Source organism: Saccoglossus kowalevskii, chromosome 9 (assembly GCF_978046115.1).
Source record: "Saccoglossus kowalevskii chromosome 9, keSacKowa6.1, whole genome shotgun sequence".
Taxonomy (NCBI): Eukaryota; Metazoa; Hemichordata; class Enteropneusta; family Harrimaniidae; genus Saccoglossus; species Saccoglossus kowalevskii.
The window spans coordinates 26,162,099-26,182,545 of NC_140649.1; the positions used below are offsets into that span (position 1 = coordinate 26,162,099).

The 20,447-nt window shown below is 42.7% G+C and overlaps 6 non-coding genes across 6 annotated transcripts; all 6 read left to right on the forward strand.

Annotated features, from left to right (window-relative positions):
- Window positions 1-3,908: 3,908 nt before the first annotated feature.
- Window positions 3,909-3,981, forward strand: TRNAT-CGU (transfer RNA lysine (anticodon CUU)). Its single transcript has one exon. It is a non-coding gene; the product is annotated as a tRNA-Thr (tRNA).
- A 3,135-nt stretch (window positions 3,982-7,116) lies between these two features.
- Window positions 7,117-7,189, forward strand: TRNAK-CUU (transfer RNA lysine (anticodon CUU)). The gene has a single exon. It is a non-coding gene; the product is annotated as a tRNA-Lys (tRNA).
- Window positions 7,190-10,337: 3,148 nt separating this feature from the next.
- Window positions 10,338-10,410, forward strand: TRNAK-CUU (transfer RNA lysine (anticodon CUU)). The gene has a single exon. It is a non-coding gene; the product is annotated as a tRNA-Lys (tRNA).
- A 2,606-nt stretch (window positions 10,411-13,016) lies between these two features.
- On the forward strand, window positions 13,017-13,089 carry TRNAK-CUU (transfer RNA lysine (anticodon CUU)). Its single transcript has one exon. It is a non-coding gene; the product is annotated as a tRNA-Lys (tRNA).
- Window positions 13,090-17,846: 4,757 nt separating this feature from the next.
- Window positions 17,847-17,919, forward strand: TRNAK-CUU (transfer RNA lysine (anticodon CUU)). The gene has a single exon. It is a non-coding gene; the product is annotated as a tRNA-Lys (tRNA).
- A 1,536-nt stretch (window positions 17,920-19,455) lies between these two features.
- Window positions 19,456-19,528, forward strand: TRNAK-CUU (transfer RNA lysine (anticodon CUU)). Its single transcript has one exon. It is a non-coding gene; the product is annotated as a tRNA-Lys (tRNA).
- Window positions 19,529-20,447: the final 919 nt, after the last annotated feature.

A 20,447-nucleotide genomic window follows, 5' to 3' on the forward strand; every position in this document is an offset into this window, starting at 1 on the left:
TCCCTCAGTGTCCCTCCGTGAACTAATGCGGATCATCGGAATGATGACCTCGGTTCGAAGGGTTGTTCCCCAGGCCGCACTACGCAGCCGCCCAGTATAACGCTGGTTATAACGCCAAGCTCTCCTATGGGAACTAGATAGGCGGGTTTCTACCCAGGCTTCTACCCAAATGTGTTCGTAGTACCAAATCTACAAGTGGCAGGCGTCCAGTTTTGGACCTAGACAGACTGAATTAGTACGTGCCCCTCGATCGGTTCCACAAGGAGACACCATACAGGGTTCTTCTCTCCATCCACCGTTTTGACTGGCTAGCCCCGCTAGACTTAAGTGGGGCCTACCTGCACGTACCGATGCACCTAGCGAGTTGCCATCTCCTTCGAATCGCCCAGCTGGGCCTAGTATTCGAATTTCGGTGCCCCCCCGTTCGGGTTAGGCACAGCACCCTACGTGTTCACCAGAGTGATGAAACAGGTAGTGCTGCTGCTTCACCAGATGTTGGTACACCTCAATCCGTACCCAGACTACTGGTTACCAACAACCCGGGCAAGGGGTAATAGCCAAACGCATCAGGCTAACACAGGATTTACTTCACCAGTTGGGCTCGTTAGTAAATCGCCTCGAGCCAACGCGCAGTTGGTGTCCCTGGGCATGGAGTTTTGACACAGAGGTAAGCTTGGCTTAGCTATTTCAAGCGTATTGCTTAGCGCTAAGCGGCCTAGCCTAATGCCTAGTCAGCATTCCCTCAGTGTCCCTCTGTGAACTAATGCGGATCATCGGTTCAAAGGGTTGTTCCCCAGGCTGCACTACGCAGCCGCCCGGTATAACGCTGGTTATAACGCCAAGCTCTCCTATGGGAACTAGATAGGTGGGTTTCGATCTCGGACCAAGTGAAGGAAGCCCTGCCCTGGTGGTTGTCTCTGGCTAACCTCTGGCAGAGGGGCCTCCTTGGACCCGCTCGCCACAGGTATGACTCTGGTAACAGATGCCTCCCCCCAGGGTTGGGGAGCGCATCTATTGGATGAACAAGCCCAAGGATATGGCTCTCACATAGTTTCGGGACCACCATATCAACCGGCTCGAACTGTGCACAGTGTACTTAGCACTACCACGCTTTCTACCCATAGTCTCCTTCAAGAAGGAGGGGGATGCATTCCCCATCGTTGTCAGTCCTAGCGGAGCAAAATCCTCCTTTGGTGCCTGGAATACAATGTGGAGCTAACCGCACACCACCTACCAGGGGTGAGGAACAGTCTGGCGACGCCCTTTCAGGGAACAGAACACGGAGTGGCTGATACCCCAGGGGTAGCCTCCAGGCTGTTTCGGCTGTGGACGGTCCAAGGTTAGACCATTTGCCGCACCCCGGAACACCAAGCTCCCGACGTACGTAACACTCCTGCTGACTCCAGGAGCCTGGGCCAGGGTCGCTTTGCTACCCCACGGACCCACTTAGTTGTGTACACTTTTCCTCTCTTTCCGCTAGTCCACCGGGCACCGGAGAAGACTTCGACAGGTGCACACCTGCATATTATCATTGGTCGCACCCAATTGGCCAAACAGGGCCTAGTTTCCACTTCTGTCGGAAACGATAGTCGAAACACCAGCAGTGCTTCTGGACTTACCGGACATGCCGTCCCAACCAGACGGCGCACTACCACGAGCCCAGCGGGTATCACTTACCCGCATAGAGGCTCTCATTAGACCCGCACATACAAAAACTTTATCTGAGCGGGCTGCCAACGTCCTGGCCAGGGCGAACTGGGATTCCACCAATGCAGCCTACATTTCTAGGCTGCGAGCATACACTGGTTAGTGTAGCGGAAGGGAGATCGATCGATACCATCCCTCTATTGGCCAGGTAGCAGGCTCCTTCGTCCACCTGTTTGACGAGGTGGGTTTGTCCTACGCAGCGATCGTTGGCTACAGGTCGGCCTTGTGCCCCACCATTCAAACGTACGGGAACAAGGCTAACCGATTGTCCTACTATTAGGAGACTATTTACAGCTTTCCAAACGCTGAGACCCGATACAAGGGAACTGCCCAACTGGGACTTGTCGGATGTGTTGTCCGCACTAAGCAGCCCGCCTTTTGAGTCTCTGATCAAGCACCACTCAAATTTGTGGAAAATAGTCTTCCTACTGGTCCTCGCCTCAGGTAGGCATCGGCCAGAGCTGGGGGCATTGTCCTTCTCGGATGATGTACCACTGTTATGGACAATCAAGTTGTGCTAAAGACACAAATCGGGTTTCTTGCCTAGAACCAAATCCCAGGACATGATCCTCACCCGATCATCATCCCCCGGCTGGCAAATATTGTCGGTCCGGAGGATCAGGAGGAATTGCTTCTCTGCCCGGGCCGAGCGCTGACTTGCCGCGAGAACCATACCAGGTTTTCCAGACGGGGAACCAAACACATATTTTTGTGTTACGACCCTGGCAAACAGGATAAGCCGGCTTCCCCGACTTCCGTCTCCAGGTGGATTACTGCAACTGTACTGGAGGTCTACAATACACTATCCTCCTCAACACAGACCTTGCAGAGACACCAAGTACGAGAACATGAGGTCCATGCGATTGCTAACTCACTAGCGCTAGCATCAGGTGCCCCCCTCAAACACATTCTGAGGGCAGGCTTTTGGAGAACGCAGAAACGTCTTCATCAACTACTACCTAAGAGACACCCAATCTATTGAGCAGGCTCTCTTCAGGTTAGGCCCCATCGTAGCGAGTCAGGCCTTGTTTGCTGACCTAGCCCGAATGACCGCAGGGGCCTCTGTGCATAGGCGATAAGTCAGTCTTGGCATTTTTGCGGGCAGATTGTCTGTTCCACTAGCACTTCCTGGAAGCTCCCAGGTTTCGCTTCTGTCGACCTACGCCCTCATGCGAACTGTTTCGGTCCTACTTCAAGCTTATCACCCCCGAATTCAGCTTGGGTCTAGCTTTCTCGGGCACACCGAACCCTGTCACCACAGCAGCATTGGCTTCTTGCTGCGGGGAAAGCACAGGCAAGGTAAGACACAACCTTTCTTGGGTCTTAACTTAGGTTTTTGGGTTTGTTTTTCATCCCAGACTGGAGAAAAGTCTTTCGTCATTCTTTTTTTTTGCCTACAATTCAAAATAGTCATTTTGACTGACCGGAGTCTATGGTGGATAATTGAACGTAGTGAATTTAGGCGAGGGTTCTCCGAACCCGCCTATTCACATAGTTCATACCCACCATAGACTCCGGGTCCCCCCAACCTCCCCACTCTTTCTGTCGGGTTGGTCTAAGTCTTTGAGGGAGAGAGAAAGGAACCAGAGTGATGGACGGCTATCTATGGCGTTGCCATGTGGCCTCGGTCACGTGGGTTCGTGATGTAAGGGGTAAAAGAATCTTGAGGTCATGGGGCTTCCCCTGACCTAGATTCTATCTCTCCGTCACTGGCACAATCGCTGATTAATGCCTACAGTTCAAAATAGTCATTTCGACTGACCGGAGTCTATAGTGGGTATGAACTATGTGAATAGGCGGGTTCGGAGAACCCTCGCCTAAATCGAGTGGAATGAATTCTTACTCACGATGTTGGATGAATAACAATAATTGTCTTCAATGACCAAATCACAGGAGCGATGTTAATTTGTTTACGGTATTGAGACTCGCAAAACGGGAAAGTTGACTGTTGCTTGGTAATTCTTATCTCTGTGTTAATGTGTTTGTTTCTTGGAGCGACGTTTCCTTCAACTAAAATCGTGCATAGTGAGTATGATTAGAGCAACAGTGACAGGAATAGTGAAAGTGAAAGCCAATTTTATTGCTGTAATTTTGAATTCATTCATGTTTTGCTCATCACGAAATCGTCCACACTCGTTTCGTAGCATTGTTGTAATTTATTAAAAGTCGTAATTGATGCGCTAAAAAAACAGCCGTCAGCAGCCCGGCTAGCTCAGTCGATAGAGCATGGGACTCGTAATCCCAGGGTCGTGGGTTCGAGCCCTACGTTGGGCGAATAACATTTAGGCAGCATAGACAGTCGGCATTATGTGGTTTCGTTAATAGATGTTGAATTTCGACGGGTGAATGCAACACAATATCGAGTGAAATGAGTTCTTACTCACGATGTTGGATGAATATCAATAATTGTCTCTAATGACCAAGTCACAGGAGCGAGGTTAATTTGTGCACTCGCAAAACGGAGAAATTGACTGTTGGGTGGCAATTCTCCTCTCTGTGTCAATGTGTCTGTTTCTTGGAGCGACGTTTCCTTCAACTGAAATCGTGCATAGTGACTATGACTAGAGCAACTGGAATAGTAAAAATGAAGGCACATTTTATTGTTGTGATTTTGGAATTCCTTTGTGTTTAGCTTATTCCTGCTGTCGTTCTCATGCGTTTTGTAGCATCGTCGCAAATTTACTCATCGTAGCTAAATGATGCACTAAAAAAACAACCGTCAGCAGCCCGGCAAGCTCAGTCGGTAGAGCATGGGACTCTTAATCCCAGGGTCGTGGATTCGAGTGCCACGTTGGGCGAATACCTTTTAGGCAGCATAGACAGTCGGCATTATATGGTTACGTTAATAGATGTTTAATTTCGACTGGTGAATGTGACAAAAAATTGAGTGGAATGAGTTCTTACTCACGATGTTGGATGAATAACAATAATTGTCTTCAATGACCAAATCACAGGCGCGATGTTAATTTGTTTACGTTATTGAGACTCGCAAAATGGGGAGGTTGACTGTTGGTTGGTAATTCTTATCTCTATGTTAATATGTTTGTTTCTTGGAGCGACGTTTCCTTCAACTAAAATCGTGCATAGTGAGTATGATTAGAGCAACAGTTACTGGAATAGTGAAAATGAAAGCAAATTTTATTGTTGTAATTTTGAATTCCTTTATGTTTTGCTCATCACGAAATCGTCCACACTCGCTTCGTAGCATCGTTGCAATTTATTCAAAGTCAGTAATTGATGCGCTAAAAAATAGCCGTCAGCAGCCCGGCTAGTTCAGTCGGTAGAGCATGGGACTCTTAATCCCAGGTTCGTGGGTTCGAGCCCTACGTTGGGCGAATAACTTTTAGGCAGCATAGACAGTCGGCATTATGTGGTTACGTTAATAGATATTTAATTTCGACGGGTGAATGTGACACAAAATCGAGTGGAATGAGTTCTTACTCACGATGTTGAATGAATAAAAATAATTGTCTTCAATGACCAAACCACTTTAGCGATGTTAATTTGTTTACGGTATTGAGACTCGCAAAACGGGGAGTTTGACTGTTGGTTGGTAATTCTTATCTCTGTGTTAATGTGTCTGTTTCTTGGAGCGACGTTTCCTTCAGCTAAAATCGTGCATATTGAATTTGACTAGAGCAACTGGAATAGTAAAAATGAAGGCACATTTTATTGTTGTGATTTTGGAATTCCTTTGTGTTTAGCTCATTCCTGCTGTCTTCCTCACGCGTTTTGTAGCATCGTCGCAAATTTACTCATCGTAGCTAAATGATGCGCTAAAAAAAGAACCGTCAGCAGCCCGGCAAGCTCAGTCGGTAGAGCATGGGACTCTTAATCCCAGGGTCGTGGATTCGAGCGCCACGTTGGGCGAATACCTTTTAGGCAGCATAGACAGTCGGCATTATGTGGTTACGTTAATAGATGTTGAATTTCGACTGGTGAATGTGACAAAAAATCGAGTGGAATGAGTTCTTACTCACGATGTTGGATGAATAACAATAATTGTCTTCAATGACCAAATCACAGGAGCGATGTTAATTTGTTTACGTTATTGAGACTCGCAAAACGGGGAGGTTGACTGTTGGTTGGTAATTCTTATCTCTATGTTAATATGTTTGTTTCTTGGAGCGACGATTCCTTCAACTAAAATCGTGCATAGTGAGTATGATTAGAGCAACAGTTACTGGAATAGTGAAAATGAAAGCAAATTTTATTGTTGTAATTTTGAATTCCTTTATGTTTTGCTCATCACGAAATCGTCCACACTCGTTTCGTAGCATCGTTGGAATTTATTCAAAGTCAGTAATTGATGCGCTAAAAGAATACCCGTCAGCAGCCCGGCTAGCTCAGTCGGTAGAGCATGGGACCCTTAATCCCAGGCTCGTGGGTTCGAGCCCCTCGTTGGGCGAATGTCTTTTAGGCAGCATAGACAGTCGGCATTATGTGGCTACGTTAATAGATGTTTAATTTCGACGGGTGAATGTGACACAAAATCGAGTGGAATGTGTTCTTACTCACGATTTTGAATGAATAAAAATAATTGTCTTCAATGACCAAAACACTTTAGCGATGTTAATTTGTTTACGTTATGGATACTCGCAAAACGGAGAAATTGACTGTTGGGTGGCAATTCTCCTCTCTGTGTCAATGTGTCTGTTTCTTGGAGCGACGTTTCCTTCAACTAAAATCGTGCATAGTGAGTATGATTAGAGCGACTGGAATAGTATAAATGAAGGCACATTTTATTGTTGTAATTTTGGAATTCCTTTGTGTTTAGCTCATTCCTGCTGTCGTCCTCACGCGTTTTGTAGCATCGTCGCAAATTTACTCATCGTAGCTAAATGATGCGCTAAAAAACAACAACCGCCAGCAGCCCGGCAAGCTCAGTCGGTAGAGCATGGGACTCTTAATCCCAGGGTCGTGGATTCGAGCGCCACGTTGAGCGAATACCTTTTAGGCAGCATAGACAGTCGGCATTATATGGTTACGTTAATAGATGTATAATTTCGACTGGTGAATGTGACACAAAATCGAGTGGAATGAGTTCTTACTCACGATGTTGGACGAATAACAATAATTGTCTTCAATGACCAAATCACAGGAGCGATGTTAATTTGTTTACGGTATTGAGACTCGCAAAACGGAGAGGTTGACTGTTGGTTGGTAATTCTTATCTCTATGTTAATATGTTTGTTTCTTGGAGCGACGTTTCCTTCAACTAAAACCGTGCATAGTGAGTATGATTAGAGCAACAGTTACTGGAATAGTGAAAATGTAAGCAAATTTTATTGTTGTAATTTTGAATTCCTTTATGTTTTGCTCATCACGAAATCGTCCACACTCGTTTCGTAGCATCGTTGCAATTTATTCAAAGTCAGTAATTGATGCGGTAAAAAATAACCTTCAGCAGCCCGGCTAGCTCAGTCGGTAGAGCATGGAACTCTTAATCCCAGGGTCGTGGGTTAGATCCCCACGTTGGGCGAATGACTTTTAGGCAGCATAGACAGTCGGCATTATGTGGTTATATTAATAGATGTTTAATTTCGACGGGTGAATGTGACACAAAATCGAGTGGAATGAGTTCTTACTCACGATGTTGAATGAATAAAAATAATTGTCTTCAATGACCAAACCACTTTAGCGATGTTAATTTGTTTACGGTATTGAAATTCGCAAAACGGGGAGTTTGACTGTTGGTTGGTAATTCTTATCTCTGTGTTACTGTGTCTGTTTCTTGGAGCGACCTTTCCTTCAGCTAAAATCGTGCATATTGAATTTGACGAGAGCAACTGGAATAGTAAAAATGAAGGCACATTTTATTGTTGTGATTTTGGATTCCTTTGTGTTTAGCTCACTCCTGCTGTCGTCCTCACGCGTTTTGTAGCACCGTCGCAAATTTACTCATCGTAGCTAAATGATGCGCTAAAAAAAAAAAAAAACCGCCAGCAGCCCGGCAAGCTCAGTCGGTAGAGCATGGGACTCTTAATCCCATGGTCGTGGATTCGAGCGCCACGTTGGGCGAATACCTTTTAGGCAGCATACACAGTCGGCATTATGTGGTTACGTTAATAAATGTTTAAATTCGACTGGTGAATGTGACATAAAATCGAGTGGAATGAGTTCTTACTCACGATGTTGGATGAATAAAAATAATTGTCTTCAATGACCAAAACACTTTAGCGATGTTAATTTGTTTACGTTATGGATACTCGCAAAACGGAGAAATTGACTGTTGGGTGGCAATTCTCCTCTCTGTGTCAATGTGTCTGTTTCTTGGAGCGACGTTTCCTTCAACTAAAATCGTGCATAGTGAGTATGATTAGAGCGACTGGAATAGTATAAATGAAGGCACATTTTATTGTTGTAATTTTGGAATTCCTTTGTGTTTAGCTCATTCCTGCTGTCGTCCTCACGCGTTTTGTAGCATCGTCGCAAATTTACTCATCGTAGCTAAATGATGCGCTAAAAAAAACAACCGCCAGCAGCCCGGCAAGCTCAGTCGGTAGAGCATGGGACTCTTAATCCCAGGGTCGTAGATTCGAGCGTCACGTTGGGCGAATACCTTTTAGGCAGCATAGACAGTCGGCATTATATGGTTACGTTAATAGATGTTTAATTTCGACTGGTGAATGTGACAACAAATCAAGTGGAATGAGTTCTTACTCACGATGTTGGATGAATAACAATAATTGTCTTCAATGACCAAATCACAGGAGCGATGTTAATTTGTTTACGGTATTGAGACTCGCAAAACGGGGAGTTTGACTGTTGGTTGGTAATTCTTATCTTTGTGTTAATGTGTCTGTTTCTTGGAGCGACGTTTCCTTCAGCTAAAATCGTGCATATTGAATTGGACTAGAGCAACTGGAATAGTAAAAACGAAGGCACATTTTATTGTTGTGATTTCGGAATTCCTTTGTGTTTAGCTCATTCCTGCTGTCGTCCTCACGCGTTTTGTAGCATCGTCGCAAATTTACTCATCGTAGCTAAATGATGCGCTAAAAAACAACCGTCAGCAGCCCGGCAAGCTCAGTCGCTAGAGAATGGGACTCTTAATCCCAGGGTCGTGGATTCGAGCGCCACGTTGGGCGAATACCTTTTAGGCAGCATAGACAGTCGGCATTATATGGTTATGTTAATAGATGTTTAATTTCGACTGGTGAATGTGACAAAAAATCGAGTGGAATGAGTTCTTACTCACGATGTTGGATGAATAACAATAATTGTCTTCAATGACCAAATCACAGGAGCGATGTTAGTTTGTTTACGTTATTGAGACTCGCAAAACGGGGAGGTTGACTGTTGGTTGGTAATTCTTATCTCTATGTTAATATGTTTGTTTCTTGGAGCGACGTTTCCTTCAACTAAAATCGTGCATAGTGAGCATGATTAGAGCAACAGTTACTGGAATAGTGAAAATGAAAGCAAATTTTATTGTTGTAATTTTGAATTCCTTTATGTTTTGCTCATCACGAAATCGTCCACACTCGTTTTGTAGCATCGTTGGAATTTATTCAAAGTCAGTAATTGATGCGCTAAAAGAATACCCGTCAGCAGCCCGGCTAGCTCAGTCGGTAGAGCATGGGACCCTTAATCCCAGGCTCGTGGGTTCGAGCCCCTCGTTGGGCGAATGTCTTTTCGGCAGCATAGACAGTCGGCATTATGTGGCTACGTTAACAGATGTTTAATTTCGACGGGTGAATGTGACACAAAATCGAGTGGAATGAGTTCTTACTCACGATGTTGGATGAATAAAAATAATTGTCTTCAATGACCAAAACACTTTAGCGATGTTAATTTGTTTACGTTATGGATACTCGCAAAACGGAGAAATTGACTGTTGGGTGGCAATTCTCCTCTCTGTGTCAATGTGTCTGTTTCTTGGAGCGACGTTTCCTTCAACTAAAATCGTGCATAGTGAGTATGATTAGAGCGACTGGAATAGTATAAATGAAGGCACATTTTATTGTTGTAATTTTGGAATTCCTTTGTGTTTAGCTCATTCCTGCTGTCGTCATCACGCGTTTTGTAGCATCGTCGCAAATTTACTCATCGTAGCTAAATGATGCGCTAAAAAAAAACAACCGCCAGCAGCCCGGCAAGCTCAGTCGGTAGAGCATGGGACTCTTAATCCCAGGGTCATGGATTCGAGCGCCACGTTGAGCGAATACTTTTTAGGCAGCATAGACAGTCGGCATTATATGGTTACGTTAATAGATGTTTAATTTCGACTGGTGAATGTGACACAAAATCGAGTGGAATGAGTTCTTACTCACGATGTTGGACGAATAACAATAATTGTCTTCAATGACCAAATCACAGGAGCGATGTTAATTTGTTTACGGTATTGAGACTCGCAAAACGGAGAGGTTGACTGTTGGTTGGTAATTCTTATCTCTATGTTAATATGTTTGTTTCTTGGAGCGACGTTTCCTTCAACTAAAACCGTGCATAGTGAATATGATTAGAGCAACAGTTACTGGAATAGTGAAAATGTAAGCAAATTTTATTGTTGTAATTTTGAATTCCTTTATGTTTTGCTCATCACGAAATCGTCCACACTCGTTTCGTAGCATCGTTGCAATTTATTCAAAGTCAGTAATTGATGCGGTAAAAAATAACCTTCAGCAGCCCGGCTAGCTCAGTCGGTAGAGCATGGAACTCTTAATCCCAGGGTCGTGGGTTAGAGCCCCACGTTGGGCGAATGACTTTTAGGCAGCATAGACAGTCGGCATTATGTGGTTATATTAATAGATGTTTAATTTCGACGGGTGAATGTGACACAAAATCGAGTGGAATGAGTTTTTACTCACGATGTTGAATGAATAAAAATAATTGTCTTCAATGACCAAACCACTTTAGCGATGTTAATTTGTTTACGGTATTGAAATTCGCAAAACGGGGAGTTTGACTGTTGGTTGGTAATTCTTATCTCTGTGTTAATGTGTCTGTTTCTTGGAGCGACCTTTCCTTCAGCTAAAATCGTGCATATTGAATTTGACGAGAGCAACTGGAATAGTAAAAATGAAGGCACATTTTATTGTTGTGATTTTGGATTCCTTTGTGTTTAGCTCACTCCTGCTGTCGTCCTCACGCGTTTTGTAGCACCGTCGCAAATTTACTCATCGTAGCTAAATGATGCGCTAAAAAAAAAAAAACCGCCAGCAGCCCGGCAAGCTCAGTCGGTAGAGCATGGGACTCTTAATCCCATGGTCGTGGATTCGAGCGCCACGTTGGGCGAATACCTTTTAGGCAGCATACACAGTCGGCATTATGTGGTTACGTTAATAAATGTTTAAATTCGACTGGTGAATGTGACATAAAATCGAGTGGAATGAGTTCTTACTCACGATGTTGGATGAATAAAAATAATTGTCTTCAATGACCAAAACACTTTAGCGATGTTAATTTGTTTACGTTATGGATACTCGCAAAACGGAGAAATTGACTGTTGGGTGGCAATTCTCCTCTCTGTGTCAATGTGTCTGTTTCTTGGAGCGACGTTTCCTTCAACTAAAATCGTGCATAGTGAGTATGATTAGAGCGACTGGAATAGTATAAATGAAGGCACATTTTATTGTTGTAATTTTGGAATTCCTTTGTGTTTAGCTCATTCCTGCTGTCGTCTTCACGCGTTTTGTAGCATCGTCGCAAATTTACTCATCGTAGCTAAATGATGCGCTAAAAAACAACCGTCAGCAGCCCGGCAAGCTCAGTCGGTAGAGAATGGGACTCTTAATCCCAGGGTCGTGGGTTAGAGCCCCACGTTGGGCGAATGACTTTTAGGCAGCATAGACAGTCGGCATTATGTGGTTATATTAATAGATGTTTAATTTCGACGGGTGAATGTGACACAAAATCGAGTGGAATGAGTTTTTACTCACGATGTTGAATGAATAAAAATAATTGTCTTCAATGACCAAACCACTTTAGCGATGTTAATTTGTTTACGGTATTGAAATTCGCAAAACGGGGAGTTTGACTGTTGGTTGGTAATTCTTATCTCTGTGTTAATGTGTCTGTTTCTTGGAGCGACCTTTCCTTCAGCTAAAATCGTGCATATTGAATTTGACGAGAGCAACTGGAATAGTAAAAATGAAGGCACATTTTATTGTTGTGATTTTGGATTCCTTTGTGTTTAGCTCACTCCTGCTGTCGTCCTCACGCGTTTTGTAGCACCGTCGCAAATTTACTCATCGTAGCTAAATGATGCGCTAAAAAAAAAAAAACCGCCAGCAGCCCGGCAAGCTCAGTCGGTAGAGCATGGGACTCTTAATCCCATGGTCGTGGATTCGAGCGCCACGTTGGGCGAATACCTTTTAGGCAGCATACACAGTCGGCATTATGTGGTTACGTTAATAAATGTTTAAATTCGACTGGTGAATGTGACATAAAATCGAGTGGAATGAGTTCTTACTCACGATGTTGGATGAATAAAAATAATTGTCTTCAATGACCAAAACACTTTAGCGATGTTAATTTGTTTACGTTATGGATACTCGCAAAACGGAGAAATTGACTGTTGGGTGGCAATTCTCCTCTCTGTGTCAATGTGTCTGTTTCTTGGAGCGACGTTTCCTTCAACTAAAATCGTGCATAGTGAGTATGATTAGAGCGACTGGAATAGTATAAATGAAGGCACATTTTATTGTTGTAATTTTGGAATTCCTTTGTGTTTAGCTCATTCCTGCTGTCGTCTTCACGCGTTTTGTAGCATCGTCGCAAATTTACTCATCGTAGCTAAATGATGCGCTAAAAAACAACCGTCAGCAGCCCGGCAAGCTCAGTCGGTAGAGAATGGGACTCTTAATCCCAGGGTCGTGGATTCGAGCGCCACGTTGGGCGAATACCTTTTAGGCAGCATAGACAGTCGGCATTATATGGTTACGTTAATAGATGTTTAATTTCGACTGGTGAATGTGACAAAAAATCGAGTGGAATTAGTTCTTACTCACGATGTTGGATGAATAACAATAATTGTCTTCAATGACCAAATCACAGGAGCGATGTTAGTTTGTTTACGTTATTGAGACTCGCAAAACGGGGAGGTTGACTGTTGGTTGGTAATTCTTATCTCTATGTTAATATGTTTGTTTCTTGGAGCGACGTTTCCTTCAACTAAAATCGTGCATAGTGAGTATGATTAGAGCAACAGTTACTGGAATAGTGAAAATGTAAGCAAATTTTATTGTTGTAATTTTGAATTCCTTTATGTTTTGCTCATCACGAAATCGTCCACACTCGTTTCGTAGCATCGTTGCAATTTATTCAAAGTCAGTAATTGATGCGGTAAAAAATAACCTTCAGCAGCCCGGCTAGCTCAGTCGGTAGAGCATGGAACTCTTAATCCCAGGGTCGTGGGTTAGAGCCCCACGTTGGGCGAATGACTTTTAGGCAGCATAGACAGTCGGCATTATGTGGTTATATTAATAGATGTTTAATTTCGACGGGTGAATGTGACACAAAATCGAGTGGAATGAGTTCTTACTCACGATGTTGAATGAATAAAAATAATTGTCTTCAATGACCAAACCACTTTAGCGATGTTAATTTGTTTACGGTATTGAAATTCGCAAAACGGGGAGTTTGACTGTTGGTTGGTAATTCTTATCTCTGTGTTAATGTGTCTGTTTCTTGGAGCGACCTTTCCTTCAGCTAAAATCGTGCATATTGAATTTGACGAGAGCAACTGGAATAGTAAAAATGAAGGCACATTTTATTGTTGTGATTTTGGATTCCTTTGTGTTTAGCTCACTCCTGCTGTCGTCCTCACGCGTTTTGTAGCACCGTCGCAAATTTACTCATCGTAGCTAAATGATGCGCTAAAAAAAAAAAAAAAAACCGCCAGCAGCCCGGCAAGCTCAGTCGGTAGAGCATGGGACTCTTAATCCCATGGTCGTGGATTCGAGCGCCACGTTGGGCGAATACCTTTTAGGCAGCATACACAGTCGGCATTATGTGGTTACGTTAATAAATGTTTAAATTCGACTGGTGAATGTGACATAAAATCGAGTGGAATGAGTTCTTACTCACGATGTTGGATGAATAAAAATAATTGTCTTCAATGACCAAAACACTTTAGCGATGTTAATTTGTTTACGTTATGGATACTCGCAAAACGGAGAAATTGACTGTTGGGTGGCAATTCTCCTCTCTGTGTCAATGTGTCTGTTTCTTGGAGCGACGTTTCCTTCAACTAAAATCGTGCATAGTGAGTATGATTAGAGCGACTGGAATAGTATAAATGAAGGCACATTTTATTGTTGTAATTTTGGAATTCCTTTGTGTTTAGCTCATTCCTGCTGTCGTCCTCACGCGTTTTGTAGCATCGTCGCAAATTTACTCATCGTAGCTAAATGATGCGCTAAAAAAAACAACCGCCAGCAGCCCGGCAAGCTCAGTCGGTAGTGCATGGGACTCTTAATCCCAGGGTCGTAGATTCGAGCGTCACGTTGGGTGAATACCTTTTAGGCAGCATAGACAGTCGGCATTATATGGTTACGTTAATAGATGTTTAATTTCGACTGGTGAATGTGACAACAAATCAAGTGGAATGAGTTCTTACTCACGATGTTGGATGAATAACAATAATTGTCTTCAATGACCAAATCACATGAGCGATGTTAATTTGTTTACGGTATTGAGACTCGCAAAACGGGGAGTTTGACTGTTGGTTGGTAATTCTTATCTCTGTGTTAATGTGTCTGTTTCTTGGAGCGACGTTTCCTTCAGCTAAAATCGTGCATATTGAATTGGACTAGAGCAACTGGAATAGTAAAAACGAAGGCACATTTTATTGTTGTGATTTCGGAATTCCTTTGTGTTTAGCTCATTCCTGCTGTCGTCCTCACGCGTTTTGTAGCATCGTCGCAAATTTACTCATCGTAGCTAAATGATGCGCTAAAAAACAACCGTCAGCAGCCCGGCAAGCTCAGTCGGTAGAGAATGGGACTCTTAATCCCAGGGTCGTGGATTCGAGCGCCACGTTGGGCGAATACCTTTTAGGCAGCATAGACAGTCGGCATTATATGGTTACGTTAATAGATGTTTAATTTCGACTGGTGAATGTGACAAAAAATCGAGTGGAATTAGTTCTTACTCACGATGTTGGATGAATAACAATAATTGTCTTCAATGACCAAATCACAGGAGCGATGTTAGTTTGTTTACGTTATTGAGACTCGCAAAACGGGGAGGTTGACTGTTGGTTGGTAATTCTTATCTCTATGTTAATATGTTTGTTTCTTGGAGCGACGTTTCCTTCAACTAAAATCGTGCATAGTGAGTATGATTAGAGCAACAGTTACTGGAATAGTGAAAATGAAATCAAATTTTATTGTTGTAATTTTGAATTCCTTTATGTTTTGCTCATCACGAAATCGTCCACACACGTTTCGTAGCATCGTTGGAATTTATTCAAAGTCAGTAATTGATGCGCTAAAAGAATACCCGTCAGCAGCCCGGCTAGCTCAGTCGGTAGAGCATGGGACCCTTAATCCCAGGTTCGTGGGTTCGAGCCCCTCGTTGGGCGAATATCTTTTCGGCAGCATAGACAGTCGGCATTATGTGGCTACGTTAATAGATGTTTAATTTCGACGGGTGAATGTGACACAAAATCGAGTGGAATGAGTTCTTACTCACGATGTTGAATGAATAAAAATAATTGTCTTCAATGACCAAAACACTTTAGCGATGTTAATTTGTTTACGTTATGGATACTCGCAAAACGGAGAAATTGACTGTTGGTTGGTAATTCTTATCTCTGTGTTAATGTGTCTGTTTCTTGGAGCGACGTTTCCTTCAGCTAAAATCGTGCATATTGAATTGGACTAGAGCAACTGGAATAGTAAAAACGAAGGCACATTTTATTGTTGTGATTTTGGAATTCCTTTGTGTTTAGCTCATTCCTGCTGTCGTCCTCACGCGTTTTGTAGCATCGTCGCAAATTTACTCATCGTAGCTAAATGATGCGCTAAAAAAAAAAACCGTCAGCAGTCCGGCAAGCTCAGTCGGTAGAGCATGGGACTCTTAATCCCAGGGTCGTAGATTCGAGCGTCACGTTGGGCGAATACCTTTTAGGCAGCATAGACAGTCGGCATTATATGGTTACGTTAATAGATGTTTAATTTCGACTGGTGAATGTGACAACAAATCAAGTGGAATGAGTTCTTACTCACGATGTTGGATGAATAACAATAATTGTCTTCAATGACCAAATCACAGGAGCGATGTTAATTTGTTTACGGTATTGAGACTCGCAAAACGGGGAGTTTGACTGTTGGTTTTTAATTCTTATCTTTGTGTTAATGTGTCTGTTTCTTGGAGCGACGTTTCCTTCAGCTAAAATCGTGCATATTGAATTGGACTAGAGCAACTGGAATAGTAAAAACGAAGGCACATTTTATTGTTGTGATTTCGGAATTCCTTTGTGTTTAGCTCATTCCTGCTGTCGTCCTCACGCGTTTTGTAGCATCGTCGCAAATTTACTCATCGTAGCTAAATGATGCGCTAAAAAACAACCGTCAGCAGCCCGGCAAGCTCAGTCGCTAGAGAATGGGACTCTTAATCCCAGGGTCGTGGATTCGAGCGCCACGTTGGGCGAATACCTTTTAGGCAGCATAGACAGTCGGCATTATATGGTTATGTTAATAGATGTTTAATTTCGACTGGTGAATGTGACAAAAAATCGAGTGGAATGAGTTCTTACTCACGATGTTGGATGAATAACAATAATTGTCTTCAATGACCAAATCACAGGAGCGATGTTAGTTTGTTTACGTTATTGAGACTCGCAAAACGGGGAGGTTGACTGTTGGTTGGTAATTCTTATCTCTATGTTAATATGTTTGTTTCTTGGAGCGACGTTTCCTTCAACTAAAATCGTGCATAGTGAGTATGATTAGAGCAACAGTTACTGGAATAGTGAAAATGAAAGCAAATTTTATTGTTGTAATTTTGAATTCCTTTATGTTTTGCTCATCACGAAATCGTCCACACTCGTTTCGTAGCATCGTTGGAATTTATTCAAAGTCAGTAATTGATGCGCTAAAAGAATACCCGTCAGCAGCCCGGCTAGCTCAGTCGGTAGAGCATGGGACCCTTAACCCCAGGCTCGTGGGTTCGAGCCCCTCGTTGGGCGAATGTCTTTTAGGCAGCATAGACAGTCGGCATTATGTGGCTACGTTAATAGATGTTTAATTTCGACGGGTGAATGTGACACAAAATCGAGTGGAATGAGTTCTTACTCACGATGTTGAATGAATAAAAATAATTGTCTTCAATGACCAAAACACTTTAGCGATGTTAATTTGTTTACGTTATGGATACTCGCAAAACGGAGAAATTGACTGTTGGGTGGCAATTCTCCTCTCTGTGTCAATGTGTCTGTTTCTTGGAGCGACGTTTCCTTCAACTAAAATCGTGCATAGTGAGTATGATTAGAGCGACTGGAATAGTATAAATGAAGGCACATTTTATTGTTGTAATTTTGGAATTCCTTTGTGTTTAGCTCATTCCTGCTGTCGTCATCACGCGTTTTGTAGCATCGTCGCAAATTTACTCATCGTAGCTAAATGATGCGCTAAAAAAAACAACCGCCAGCAGCCCGGCAAGCTCAGTCGGTAGAGCATGGGACTCTTAATCCCAGGGTCGTGGATTCGAGCGCCACGTTGAGCGAATACCTTTTAGGCAGCATAGACAGTCGGCATTATATGGTTACGTTAATAGATGTTTAATTTCGACTGGTGAATGTGACACAAAATCGAGTGGAATGAGTTCTTACTCACGATGTTGGACGAATAACAATAATTGTCTTCAATGACCAAATCACAGGAGCGATGTTAATTTGTTTACGGTATTGAGACTCGCAAAACGGAGAGGTTGACTGTTGGTTGGTAATTCTTATCTCTATGTTAATATGTTTGTTTCTTGGAGCGACGTTTCCTTCAACTAAACCCGTGCATAGTGAGTATGATTAGAGCAACAGTTACTGGAATAGTGAAAATGTAAGCAAATTTTATTGTTGTAATTTTGAATTCCTTAATGTTTTGCTCATCACGAAATCGTCCACACTCGTTTCGTAGCATCGTTGCAATTTATTCAAAGTCAGTAATTGATGCGGTAAAAAATACCCTTCAGCAGCCCGGCTAGCTCAGTCGGTAGAGCATGGAACTCTTAATCCCAGGGTCGTGGGTTAGAGCCCCACGTTGGGCGAATGACTTTTAGGCAGCATAGACAGTCGGCATTATGTGGTTATATTAATAGATGTTTAATTTCGACGGGTGAATGTGACACAAAATCGAGTGGAATGAGTTTTTACTCACGATGTTGAATGAATAAAAATAATTGTCTTCAATGACCAAACCACTTTAGCGATGTTAATTTGTTTACGGTATTGAAATTCGCAAAACGGGGAGTTTGACTGTTGGTTGGTAATTCTTATCTCTGTGTTAATGTGTCTGTTTCTTGGAGCGACCTTTCCTTCAGCTAAAATCGTGCATATTGAATTTGACGAGAGCAACTGGAATAGTAAAAATGAAGGCACATTTTATTGTTGTGATTTTGGATTCCTTTGTGTTTAGCTCACTCCTGCTGTCGTCCTCACGCGTTTTGTAGCACCGTCGCAAATTTACTCATCGTAGCTAAATGATGCGCTAAAAAAAAAAAAAACCGCCAGCAGCCCGGCAAGCTCAGTCGGTAGAGCATGGGACTCTTAATCCCATGGTCGTGGATTCGAGCGCCACGTTGGGTGAATACCTTTTAGGCAGCATACACAGTCGGCATTATGTGGTTACGTTAATAAATGTTTAAATTCGACTGGTGAATGTGACATAAAATCGAGTGGAATGAGTTCTTACTCACGATGTTGGATGAATAAAAATAATTGTCTTCAATGACCAAAACACTTTAGCGATGTTAATTTGTTTACGTTATGGATACTCGCAAAACGGAGAAATTGACTGTTGGGTGGCAATTCTCCTCTCTGTGTCAATGTGTCTGTTTCTTGGAGCGACGTTTCCTTCAACTAAAATCGTGCATAGTGAGTATGATTAGAGCGACTGGAATAGTATAAATGAAGGCACATTTTATTGTTGTAATTTTGGAATTCCTTTGTGTTTAGCTCATTCCTGCTGTCGTCCTCACGCGTTTTGTAGCATCGTCGCAAATTTACTCATCGTAGCTAAATGATGCGCTAAAAAACAACCGTCAGCAGCCCGGCAAACTCAGTCGGTAGAGAATGGGACTCTTAATCCCAGGGTCGTGGATTCGAGCGCCACGTTGGGCGAATACCTTTTAGGCAGCATAGACAGTCGGCATTATATGGTTACGTTAATAGATGTTTAATTTCGACTGGTGAATGTGACAAAAAATCGAGTGGAATTAGTTCTTACTCACGATGTTGGATGAATAACAATAATTGTCTTCAATGACCAAATCACAGGAGCGATGTTAGTTTGTTTACGTTATTGAGACTCGCAAAACGGGGAGGTTGACTGTTGGTTGGTAATTCTTATCTCTATGTTAATATGTTTGTTTCTTGGAGCGACGTTTCCTTCAACTAAAACCGTGCATAGTGAATATGATTAGAGCAACAGTTACTGGAATAGTGAAAATGTAAGCAAATTTTATTGTTGTAATTTTGAATTCCTTAATGTTTTGCTCATCACGAAATCGTCCACACTCGTTTCGTAGCATCGTTGCAATTTATTCAAAGTCAGTAATTGATGCGGTAAAAAATACCCTTCAGCAGCCCGGCTAGCTCAGTCGGTAGAGCATGGAACTCTTAATCCCAGGGTCGTGGGTTAGAGCCCCACGTTGGGCGAATGACTTTTAGGCAGCATAGACAGTCGGCATTATGTGGTTATATTAATAGATGTTTAATTTCGACGGGTGAATGTGACACAAAATCGAGTGGAATGAGTTTTTACTCACGATGTTGAATGAATAAAAATAATTGTCTTCAATGACCAAACCACTTTAGCGATGTTAATTTGTTTACGGTATTGAAATTCGCAAAACGGGGAGTTTGACTGTTGGTTGGTAATTCTTATCTCTGTGTTAATGTGTCTGTTTCTTGGAGCGACCTTTCCTTCAGCTAAAATCGTGCATATTGAATTTGACGAGAGCAACTGGAATAGTAAAAATGAAGGCACATTTTATTGTTGTGATTTTGGATTCCTTTGTGTTTAGCTCACTCCTGCTGTCGTCCTCACGCGTTTTGTAGCACCGTCGCAAATTTACTCATCGTAGCTAAATGATGCGCTAAAAAAAAAAAAAACCGCCAGCAGCCCGGCAAGCTCAGTCGGTAGAGCATGGGACTCTTAATCCCATGGTCGTGGATTCGAGCGCCACGTTGGGTGAATACCTTTTAGGCAGCATACACAGTCGGCATTATGTGGTTACGTTAATAAATGTTTAAATTCGACTGGTGAATGTGACATAAAATCGAGTGGAATGAGTTCTTACTCACGATGTTGGATGAATAAAAATAATTGTCTTCAATGACCAAAACACTTTAGCGATGTTAATTTGTTTACGTTATGGATACTCGCAAAACGGAGAAATTGACTGTTGGGTGGCAATTCTCCTCTCTGTGTCAATGTGTCTGTTTCTTGGAGCGACGTTTCCTTCAACTAAAATCGTGCATAGTGAGTATGATTAGAGCGACTGGAATAGTATAAATGAAGGCACATTTTATTGTTGTAATTTTGGAATTCCTTTGTGTTTAGCTCATTCCTGCT